Raw genomic sequence first — 12,235 nt, forward strand, 5'->3', positions numbered from 1 at the left:
TGGGATCAAGCCCCACATCGGGCTCCCTGCAGAGTTGGGAGCCTGCTTCTCCCTCTCTCTCTGCTGCTCCCCTGCTTGTGCTCTGTGTCAAATAAATAAATAAAATCTTAAAAAAAATAAAAATAAATGTTATATGAATTAATAAGCACAAAGTCTGATGATAATATGTAACACTGCTAAAGAAGCTAAATTAGTGAGTCAAACATTAAGTGAATACACTTAGCCAGTTTATACTATAGATCACATTACCAGAAAAACTAAAGATGCATAATCAAAGGCTTTCCTAAATGAGGTATTAAGCAATTGCTGCTTAAGGAAAGAAAAAAGGATTTCTAGTTTCTTTTTTTTTTTTTTAACTCAAAGACTAACTCATCACATAAAAATATTATTTTCTCTTTTATTTCTGCTTTCTTCTTTTGCCATTGAAACAATGGGCTGACCAGCACTCCAGGGTTGCTGATATATTTTGGTGGGAATCAAGAAGTCCAGGATCTGGACCTCAGATTTCCAAGTCCAAAAAACTAATTCTATCCCATTCATGAGCAAAAGTCAGGCTCCTGGGAGACTGACCGAGACTAATCAAATCCAGAGAAGTCTAGTTAATAAACCAACATGTCATTTTATTCACTTACAATAGAAGCACAGCCTTTGTAATAACTGAGTGGTTGGCATTTTATTTATTTTTATTATTTTTATTTATTAATTTTTTTTTAGTGGTTGGCATTTTAGAGATCCTCATCTTGGGGCACTTTTTTTCTCCTGTGGGAATCACAGTGCTTATTAGGAAGTGTGACTTCAGTGAAGGGATCTGGTTGCTGTGAGGGGTGAATATTGCAATTAGTGGAGCTGGGTGTATTAACTATCCCTTCCTTACTATATGTCTTCCTTTTGAAAGTGCTAATTAAAAATTATTATTGCTTCTCTTAAAAGTTTTAATTAGCCAAAAACATCTATTCCTTAAGTACATTTCTCACCATTCTTTTCTTCTAAATATACTTTTTTTAAAGATTTATTTATTTATTCATAAGAGACACACAGAGAGAGAGGCAGAGACACAGGCAGAGGGAGAAACAGGTCCTTGAGGGGAACCTGATGTGGGACTCGATCCCAGGGCCTGGGGCTCACGCCCTGAGCCAAAGGCAGACGCTCAACCACCAAGCCACCCACCCAGGCATCCCTATATTTTTAAATATAGCTCAATTTCTATTGTTTATACTCATTGTAGTTTGCTTTTCTCACCTAACATTTTGAGAAATTTTCTTACAACATATTCCTCAAAATATTTTAACTTGAGTCATAATATTCCTTTAAGTGGAATGTATTTGTTTATCTATTCTTCTTCTGTGAGACACTTAAATTGCTCAAATTTCTTGATATTATAAATGAAGTAATAAAGTATTACAAATAATACTTAAAAATTTCTGAGGCTTAGAAAAAAAAGTTTTTTAAAGGATAATTTCCTTCGGATAGTTCCCAGAAGTAGAACTACTAGGTCAAATGCTATGAATGCCTTTAAAGATTTTGAAATACATTGCCAAATTGCTTTCCAAAACATTTGTATCAATATACACTCCCACCAGCAGCATACAAGCCTGGCTGCTTTAGCCTACCCTCAATAGTAAATTTAAATCTTAGTAAGTCAGGGAGTAAAAAGCCAGTAAATTTAAATGTTAATAAGTTAGGGAATAAAAAGCTGATCAATGCTTTCTAATTTGATACAGAGATGTTTCTGGCTTTGCCTGCAGGTGCTCCTAAATTCCCTATTCAGGAAACTGCCTATTCAGGCACCTGAATTTCCCCCCAAACGATGTCATTCATATCAACTCTCGGTGTCTGTGGCATATGAACCTACCTCAACCAGTCACCCTGCAAATAGAAGTTTTGGCATTAGCCTGACAGCCTAAACTCAAAATGTCTGCCCTACTGAACCAGTCAAAAGACCAGCAGAAAGAAGGACCCTTTATATAAGGAAGATCATCTGAAGGCCAGGATCTTCAAGTTTATCCTTGGAGTTAAGCCAGACCAACAAAAGATGACCACATAGATGGACCATATTATTTTTGCTCTGAACAGAATTGCTATCACTGAGTTGGGTTTATTATCAGCTGGATTTCATGAGGAGCTGTTAAAAAAAAAAATCATTATTTGCTGTAGGAATGGTATGTAGTCTAATATACAGTCTATCACTCAAAGTCCCTTACATAAAACCCTACTGGGAAGTCTGTCTTAGAAATCAATGCTAAGAAATATTTATGCCTTGGGGCACTTGGGTGGCCCAGTCATTAAGTGTCTGCCTTCAGCTCAGGTCATGATCTCAGGGTTCCTGGATGGAGCCCTGCATCGGGCTCCCTACTCAGCGAGGGGTTTACTTCTCCCTCTCCCTCTCCCACTGGTTTATGCTCTGTCAAATAAATAAATAAAATCTTTAAAAAAAGAGAAATATTTATACCTCTCCAATCTGATAGGAATTGTATAACTGAATTGCCCCTTTTTTATTATATTATCTTAATTTTAGTGCAGTTAACATACAGTGTTATATTCTCAGTTGCCCTTTGTAACATGGTAGTCAGAAAGTTTCAAGCCAAATCTGAAACATACTACCTTATTATGTTTCATGTGGAAGTTATCATAAATCCTTGTGGAATGAGAAGTATAGACAGGATGGATCCTCTTTCTTTTCTAGACTTCTCGTAATCAATCCCAATGTGATTGCATTTATCATGCCATTATCCCTTATTTGAACATAATGACACAGTATCTTTTTTTATTGGCGTTCAATTTGCCAACATATGGCATATCACCCAGTGCTCATCCCGTCAAGTGCCTCCCTCAGTGCCCGTCACCCAGTCACCCCAACCCCCCGCCCACCTCCCTTTCCACTACCCGTTGTTCGTTTCCCAGAGTTAGGAGTCTCTCATGTTCGATGACACAGTATGTTAAAACTACCTACGCCACAGATTTTTGGTTGTTGATTATGAAGGTTGGTTTTCAGACAAGCAGAGATTCTGTAATCTTATCACTAGTAAGCCATCACCAGATCAAAATTCATTAAAAAAAAAACCAGACTTACGAGGCATCTATTACTCATTAATTGAATTCAACAAATATTTTTGGAGTACCTACTCTGTGCCAAGCACTGCTTTCCATGCTGGGGATAATAATGGTGAATGAGGTATGTCCCTGCCCTCATTCCTAGCCCTGAGAACTTACACTCTCAGACTATAATTAATTTGCTTTGGGATAGCTCTTATTTTTAGGACTTTTTTTCTGAAGGTGATGTGAGGCAACTAACCATTTGTAAACAGAATGGCATGACACTTCTTGGTTTCAGAAAAGTTTCTCTAACAGCAGTGCACATCTTTGGCAAGATGAGGTTATAACTTGAGAAATAATTATAGGAATTTATGTTGAAAGGGCAATGAACTTTTGAAGCAAAAACACTGGCAGATAAAAGAAACACAGGCATTTATATGTGTGGAGTGTGTGTGTGTGCGTGCCTGCTGGCACATGTGTGTGTTAAGCAAAAGCTGTATAAAGGCAATCTGGCAGTCAGTTTGATTCTCCAGAACCAGGGTGCTCTGAGGACTCCTCAAGCCCTGCTGAGGTGGGTAGCACTGGAAATCCTCCCTCCTTGGGACAGCCCTCAGATGGATGAGGTTAGTGGGCTTAGGAGATAAGCCACTTATGACCAAGACTGGGTAGGAAAGTCAGGTATAGTCCAGTAGGTTGGGAGCAGAGCAGGATAGTGTTCACCTGGAGCCCACACCAGAAAGGAGCCAACCATCAAGGAATACATGGCAAATGGAGGCCAGACCAAAGCAAGGCAAGCGACACAAAGTTGTAAGTGATGGCAAGTTAAACCAGAATCTCCCTACCCCAATACCAAAGCCACTGAACTAAAAGCAGGAACATTCAATAACAAAAACAGCACTCACCAGCAGCAACCAAAAAGGAATGGGGTAACAACTGTATGCCATATATTTTTAAAAGTTCTAGCTAAAAAAAGAAAGATTATTGCACACCTCCTACTATCCCTATCTCTCAAAAGTGATATTGGTGAATCAACACAATCTTGAGAATTTTCACCAACAGGCTCAGATTTGGAGAGAAACACAAACTTCTGAGGGGAGTGTGACAGACATGGAGGCTGGAAAGTGACAGTAAAGTCACTTTCCGGTCCTACACTGACCTGGAGGACTGGCACAAAGTCCCCTATGGGAATGGGACAGACTTTTTATGAGGTAGCAGAATCCCAGAAGGAGTAATTAAGTCTCAGAAGGGAAGGAAGAGTTCATATGTTATTAAATAAGTAATTCATTTGCACTGTTCAAAATTTAAAAGTATGAAAAGATAGAGAAATGTCTTCCTCCCAATCCCATCCTACTACCACTCAGGTGCCTTTCCCATATGCAACTAATGATTAATTCCTTGTCTATCACTCCAGAGATCTATTTTAGGTATATAACAGGAAGTATGTAAATGAATGTATAAAGATACATACATCCTTTTTCCCAAAACTTTTTACATAACAGGGCAGCATTTTATATACATTGTTCTATACTCTGCTTTTCTTCCCTTAAAAAATATCCTGAAGACCTTTCTTCATCAATACATATACATGCTGCTTTAACTACTGAGACTATGTCTTAATATCTATGCAATTCTAAGCCCTATGTCCTCAGCATGTACAAAAATATGTAAAACAAGAAAACTCCAATCCTAAATTGCAGCTCAGAGGGGAAAACAACTGAGTAAACATTGTGGAAATGTAGTCAGGGAGAATTCAGTAACATCCATATCAGAGCAAATAAAATGGCTACACAGGGCTGTTCCCACTTCAGAAAGATAGAGAGGCATGGCAATCATACAAATGCAATATAAGAAAAGAAGATAATAAAGCATGCATTACATCTAGGGGAAATTAAAAATTTAAAACAACTAGAAAGAAGATAATAATGACAGAAAACAGGGACAGCTGGGTGGCTCAGTGGTTGAGCATCTGCCTTTGGCTTGGGTCGTGATCCCAGGATCCTGGGATCAAGTCCTACATCAGGCTCCCTCCCACCCCAGGGAGCCTGCTTCTCCCTTTGCCTATGTCTCTCTCTGTGTCTCTCATGAATAAATAAATAAAATCGTAAAAAAAAAAAAAAAAACTACAGAAAACAAAGGCAATCCAACAAAAGAATGATTGTTATCCCCTAAGTAGAAAAGTGAATATATGGAACAGAAACTATATTCAGGGGGATAATTCAAAATTTAAGAACTAAATTTGCTCTGAAAGAATACACTGTGTTCCAGAAAAAAACTGATAGTGAATAAAAAGAAATTTCTTGGTTACAGAAATACTTCAGGGATCTAGACCAAAAAAAAAAAAAAAAAAGCAAGTTACCTACAAAGTAGTAAGAAAATCAGATCAGCCTGGCTTCAGACTTCTCCACAGCAACATCCAATGTCAGAAGGCAATGAAGCAACACTACAAAGTTCTGAGGGAAAGAAAGTATGTTCAGGAATATTATACCCAGCCAAGATGTTACTCTAGCATGATGGCAAAAGGTAAATATCACTAAATATGAAAGAACTTGCCACATAATGCCTATGCAACCAACCTTAAGAAACAAATGCTATAAAAAATTCGGCCAAACAAGAGATGAATCAAAATAAAGAATCAGGAATGGAGAAGTTTATGGTCAGAGAGCCCAGGGTAGGCAATGAATCCATTCAAATATAAAGACTAAACAATTATGGTAATTATAGCCAGAGTACATAGTATAAGTGCTCATAAACCACAATAATATATTAGTAATATAATTTTAAAATGATATAATTTTAAAATGGGAGCCAAGAAGAAGAGATGGAAGGAATAAGTGAAAATACTAATTTCCTAATAAAATTAAGAGATACTGGGGCACCTGGGTGGCTCAATGGGTTAAGTGTCTGTCTGCCTTCAGCTCGGGTCATGATCCTAGAGTCTTGGGATAGAGCCCCACATGGGGCTCCCTGCTCAGCGGAAAGCCTGCTTTTCCCCCTCCCTCTGTCCCTTTCCCCCAACTTGTGCGCATGTACTCTGTCAAGTAAATAAAATTTTAAAAAGAAAAATTAAGGGATACTGCCTAAAACTAAAATATAGCCAAATATAATTCTAATCTAAATTTCTGGTAACTTTTTGTTCAATTTTAAGGTATTTTAAATAAATATCTCACGGTAGAAAAATTTTATATGTTTTTTTTATAAACTCAATGATTTTAAAGTAAAATAGCATGTACTGTATGAACTTATCTTGATTCTTCCATTCATCTACTTTTTTCTTAATATATATGTGAAGGAAACCCTCTCCAGAATGGTATTCATCTAATATTAATGAAGATTAATTCTAAAATGGTAGAATTTGGAGTCATTTGTAAACTTAGCTCTTTGTATTTTTCCACATTGTTTGAACTCCTAACAAAACAGATGAATTCGATTTCAAAAATAATAAAATCATTACTCTTAATGAGAAATTACAAATTTGGCCCCAGCAAAAAGATAATTCTGAAACTGAGCTAATTCCAATTTTAAACAAGAATTTTCTTAAATATTTTCTCTTGGAAAATACTCTTATTTCTCAGGGAAATAAAATATTTCTGGCCAAAATGAAGAAAAGGATGGGAGTGTGGGACTCAAGGAAGATGACTGGCTTAAAAAAATTTTTTTTTCCTTAATTTTTAAAAAGAAGGACTGACAGAAGGGCAATTCTCCTCTCTATTTTCCCAGAACATAGAAAACTGGCCTTGCCTCTTGGGGTTGCAGCACCTGACCCTGCTTCCCCAAAAGCAATGTTCAATATATTTTCCTTAACCACACTTACTTTATTGCCCTGACAAAAGAAATTTGTGTCTTACACTGTAATCAATAGCCAAGTGATGATATCCATGTGATAAGCTCTGGATTTATTGGAGGTCAGCATTTCTAAAAGATGTACTAAACTGTAAGAGGGCATGATACTCCTTTGTTCTAAAAGGACAGCAGTACCAAGCGTATTCATGCTTATTTTTGACCAAGTTAAAATGGATAAAGGGAGACACACAAGAAACTCAAGTACAATGATGTCGCATGTCTAGCACTGGAAAGAAATGTGCAGTTAAAATTAAATCTTTTCCTTTGATGTGACCAACTTTAAACACCGAGGAGCTTCTAAGATAGAAAACTAGTGTAGGCAACTCCACCCAGTATTTCATAGTGTGATGTGGGCACCAGAGTGAGTGGTGGTCTTAGGTCTCCTGGTCACTCACCACCGTAACTATGGTTTTACTGTTCAAAAACGGTGTAAGAGTCATTCAACACAGATCCTAAATGCGAACCAATTATTTTATCTAACATTCAAATGAAGATAGACTAAACAATTTCAATACTGGAGGAACAAGTGGCTATGCTGTAGAGTCAATACTAAGAGCACTGTGTTACATGAAGAATTCAAAGAATTTTTCATTGGAATTTTACCCCTATATAAGCAATTCTATTTTAGGAGAAAAGCCACAGCATATATACATAGTACATCATCCTGGTTCACAGATTTTCCCTGAAAAATTTTTTGGGGACTATCCATTTTTACATTAAAACATAAAAAAGGAGACTTCAAAAGTTTTCACATTTATGGCAGGCTATTTTGTCTTTACTCTCAAATCCCTGGGGTAAAACTATACTCCACCCCTCTCCCCGGTATTAGGGAAACTTGAGAAGAGCTGGAAAAACACAATGATACATAACAAAAATATAAGGCAGGAAGCTGGGCTTGGGGAAAATAAGGCTAAGAAAAATATCTTGAAACAATGGGAGAAATTAACACCTAAGTAGATGCAGAGAGGGCCTGTGTACTTGCGTTTGGGGCAGACCACAAACTTGGCACTGAGCTCCTTTATGGTGGTGAATACAAGGAGAACAAACAATCCAGCTGTATAATTCAGTGCACATAAAAGAAAAAGAACCAGATGCTTGGTTTTTTTGAGATATATCCCTACATTTTAAATGGCTTTGACTATAGTAGTAGTTTCTAGTTTATTAGGTGTCCTTTATACAGTTTACTGTTTCAGATGGCTAACTGTCAAAGTGTCTGCCACTGGCAGCTTGCTCTTCTACTTAATTGAGGTTCTCACATGTAAAAAGTAATAATAAATTAGCTCCAAGAGAAGAACCAGAGACCTTGGAAGGGAATGAGCTTCTTGAGGACTTAATCAAATATCCAGAGGCTTTTCATTTGTTTACCTCTGGGGCCTCCACTCTTTAAGAATGAGGTTACTGAAATTCTAATCTCTGAATGAGAGCAAAATACGATATGAAAAAGTGAGACATATTTCCCACCTTTCTGAGGACAACAGAAAAGTAACACATTTTGAAAAAACATGAAAACATAAAAACATTAGAAGCCGTTTTCTAAGAGAACACGAGTCAATTGTAAGTCATGGAAACTCTCTCAAACCTCTATATTGTAGTTAGCATTTCTTTCTTTCTCTCTCTCTCTTTTTTTAAAGACTTTATTTATTCATGAGAGACACACAGAGAGAGGCAGAGACACAGGCAGAGGGAGGAGAAGCAGGCTCCCTCCGGGGAGCCTGATGTGGGACTCGATGGATCCTGGGAGTCTGGGATCATGCCCTGAGCCAAAGGCAGCCGCTCAACCAATGAGTCACTCAGGCATCCTGTAGTTAGCATTTCAACAGCAAATTGCCATCCAATTATTGTTATTGTCCACAGCATCCAGGTATTTTAGACCAGACTGTTAACTGCAGCCTTGAAATACACATATACGTATTTCATATATATTATACAGCAAGATTACATCGTAAGCTTCTCTTAAAAAAAAGATTTAATAAAACTGTCAAGACCAAATAAAACTGATAGCTGAACCCTTAGATTTACAGTCACTTTTGGCTAAACTTGTGCTAACAATCCATAAATACCCTGAATACTGGGGATAGGAAAACATTTTATTTGCATCTCTATTTTAAAATTTTGTTAAATTTTGTCTCAGTATACTCTGAAAATTCTTTTTATGTAAAGCTTTCTCAAAAGGCTGAACATGATCCAATGGTCACTTACTTGAAATAACACAAGATCTAATGACAAGGTTGAGAAAGTAGAATCATTTCCTTATGACTTGAAAAAACCAATAGTCAAAGGATTTCATTTAAGCAAACCAGGAAATATACTTCTGCCAAACCATGTTCTTTCTCAGATTCTACCAAACCATGTGGGCAGCAAAGGAAGACTGAAGATGAAATTTAACCACACAGGTGGTGGTGAAAGTGAAAGAAGGCTCCCATACGATAGATGCTCTATTTATAAGAGCAGGGAACCACACGGGTTATTCAATATGGTGATCCATAGCTAAGAAACTCTTGGCTGTCAGAGCTGGAAAGGATCTATGAGAGCAAGTTCAACTCAACATCTGATAGATGAGGAAAATGAGCTCTGGAGAGGTAGAGTGACTTGCCAAGCTTACAGAGATAGTTTTGAATACAATAAATTAATGTATATGTACAAAATTTAGTGGTTGTTCTCAAACTTTACTTATTGATCAATATATAACTGGAATAGAATTAAAATATTTGCAACCAAGGGGTACTTGGGTGGCTCAGTCGTTTAAGCGTCCTTGATTTCTACTCAAGTCACGATCTCAGGATCCTGGATTCGAGCCCCACATGGGCTCTGCACTCAGTGGGGAGTCTGCTTGAGATTCTCTCTCCCTCTCCTTCTGCCCTTCACCTCTTCTCTCAAATAAATAAATAAATCTTTAAAAAAATATTTGCAACCTATATGACAAAACTTAACCTTCAAAGTATATAAAACAGACATTTTTTTTTGTCTTTTGAAAAATCAAGATCCTATTAGACAAATGAGCAAAGGGCATAAGTAAATAATCCACGTAAAAATAAACATAAAAAATAATACAGAATTATATTTCATAATTAGCAAAAAATACAGTAAACAAGAGTACCTTTGAGTTTATATGATTAACCTAGTAAATGTTAAAAATAATCATAATACATAACTGTTGATATTGTGTTAAAACCACCAGACTTGCTTTTTGCAAATAGGCATAATCCTTTAGCAATTTGGCAATATTTTTAAGAATTATAGGACATTCATACTCTTTGAATTAGTAATTGCACCTGAAAATGTACACAAAGCACAAAAACCAAAGATTGAAAAGTCTACATATCGACAGAGATATTGGCTGTAAGATTATTAACAATATTTAAAAACTGGAACAACCTAAACATTCTCCAATAGGGGAGGCATAATGATACATCTAATACAGTATTTTGTAGTGAATTTAAAAATTTTAAATATCAGTGAATGAATGACGACCCTGAAACATCTTTTCATACCAGAAAGCAAGGAAGTTATCAAAGATGACTGGAGTCCTGTCAAAAAAGACTTGAAGACAATCTAAAGATGCATCCAAAGATGGCGAATTTGAGCAGTATTAAAAGAAAACTTACAATGGACTGAATCACAACAGTTCTGCTAAAATTCACAAGTTCAGGGTGCCAGGGTGGCTCAGTGGTTGAATGTCTGCCTTTGGCTCAGGTTGTGATCCCGGGGTCTTGGGATCAAGTCCTGCATCGGGCTCCGTGCAGGGAGCCTGCTTCTCCCTCCTATGTCTCTGCCTCTCTGTGTCTCTCATGAATAAATAAAATCTTAAAAAAAAAATCCAAGTTCACGATGATAAAAAGAAGCAAAGCCTTTACTATCTCTTGAACATATCTGATTTTTGTTGTTTGGGAGAAGAGGTGTGTGTGTGTGTGTGTGTGTGTGTGTGTGCGCGCGAGCGCGCACGCGTGCCTATCAATATTAGTATCTGCCTGAGGTAGGAAAATTACATCTCTGGTTCTGTATAGGAAGGGTGAATAAAACAACATGAAATACTAGCCTTCATTTTGTTTTAAATTATAGACTAATGTTAATTGTTCTCAGAACTGGATTTTTTTCCTCAAAATTGAAATGGTCTTTTCTTTCCAATTTAATAAAGTATTGCTAGCTGAAGCCAGTATGACATGCTGAGAGAGATGTCAGACTGATGAGAAACGCTGCCATCTAATTTAAAACCAAGCCCTGATCCTTTTTAAAGAACAATAAAATATACTTCCTATGGGAAGAAAACCCCACAAACTTTCTAATGAAAGTAGTATGCTTTAGAGGATTTGGGGTAGCCAGTACATTAGTCTGAAAACTGGTATATACAAAGAAAGAATGAAGCTAAGAAAAAGAAGTATATATACATTGTTGTTACCAAAAAACAGGGAAATAGTTCTACCTCTAGATAAAGGGGATTGTAACTTGGATAACAAGGAACCAAGGTGCGATAGGGACTTACTTTCCATCCACTGCATACCTTTTTATATCTTTTAAATTTCGTACTATGTGAATTAATGTGAGTTTTGTACTATTTGAAAAATAAACTCTTTAAAGTATCACTACTGAAATTATGCAACAAAATGGAAAATGATTAAATTTAAAAACCCTCAGAAATCATAAGATAGCCCCTTTAATTAAAACAATGTAAAAACTGCATATGCATATAGACCAGGCCTGGAAAAAAAGCAAAGAAAAATAAAATTGTTGCCTAGAATTGCAGAATTTAGGGGCATTTTTTCCCCGTTGATTAAAATGAATTTCATTGTTATATCTATTATGTTATTTGTCCAATAAATAATGTTAAAGTGGCATTTAAATGGAAACATAGTATTTTCACTCACTCTGCTACCCACACTTATAGGAAAGCCTAGCTATTTGAACCCTGAGCCCATAATCAAGGCAACTAAGCACTATTTGGAGGGTAACTTAACTCCTTATAGGCAAGAGATCTGAGGAGGATAAAAGAAAAGGTCTACTGAGGGCTGTTCATACAGTAGCTGTTAGAAGTACAATGACTCTGCCCAGCTCTGTTTGCCCATCCCTGCACTAAGTGGGGGTGGGGGCGGTGGTGCTATTCACTGAGTAGGAGGCCAGCAGAACATGGAAAGAGCCCGTCGACAGTGCATAAAAGACACACACTGAAAACACTGCTTGCAGGAGGAGTGAAGCTTGTCAAAGTACTGCAGAGGCTGGGAAAGTGAAGAGAAGAGAGGGAGCAATTATAACCTGAACCTAACAATTCCTCAGCTAAATTTAACTAGAGAGGTGGAATATATCTGCAGCTTGAAAACGATAGGCAAATGAATGTGCAGGTACAAAAGGACCCAACCTACACAGATCT

The 12,235-nt window shown here is 37.0% G+C and overlaps 1 protein-coding gene across 1 annotated transcript in view; it reads right to left on the bottom strand.

Annotated features, from left to right (window-relative positions):
- Positions 1-12,235, bottom strand: part of HACD2 (3-hydroxyacyl-CoA dehydratase 2) — a 112,910-nt gene that overhangs the window by 40,385 nt on the left and 60,290 nt on the right. The gene's annotated exons all lie outside the window — the stretch shown is intronic.

This window comes from Vulpes vulpes, chromosome 1 (genome assembly GCF_048418805.1).
Source record: "Vulpes vulpes isolate BD-2025 chromosome 1, VulVul3, whole genome shotgun sequence".
NCBI lineage: Eukaryota > Metazoa > Chordata > Mammalia > Carnivora > Canidae > Vulpes > Vulpes vulpes.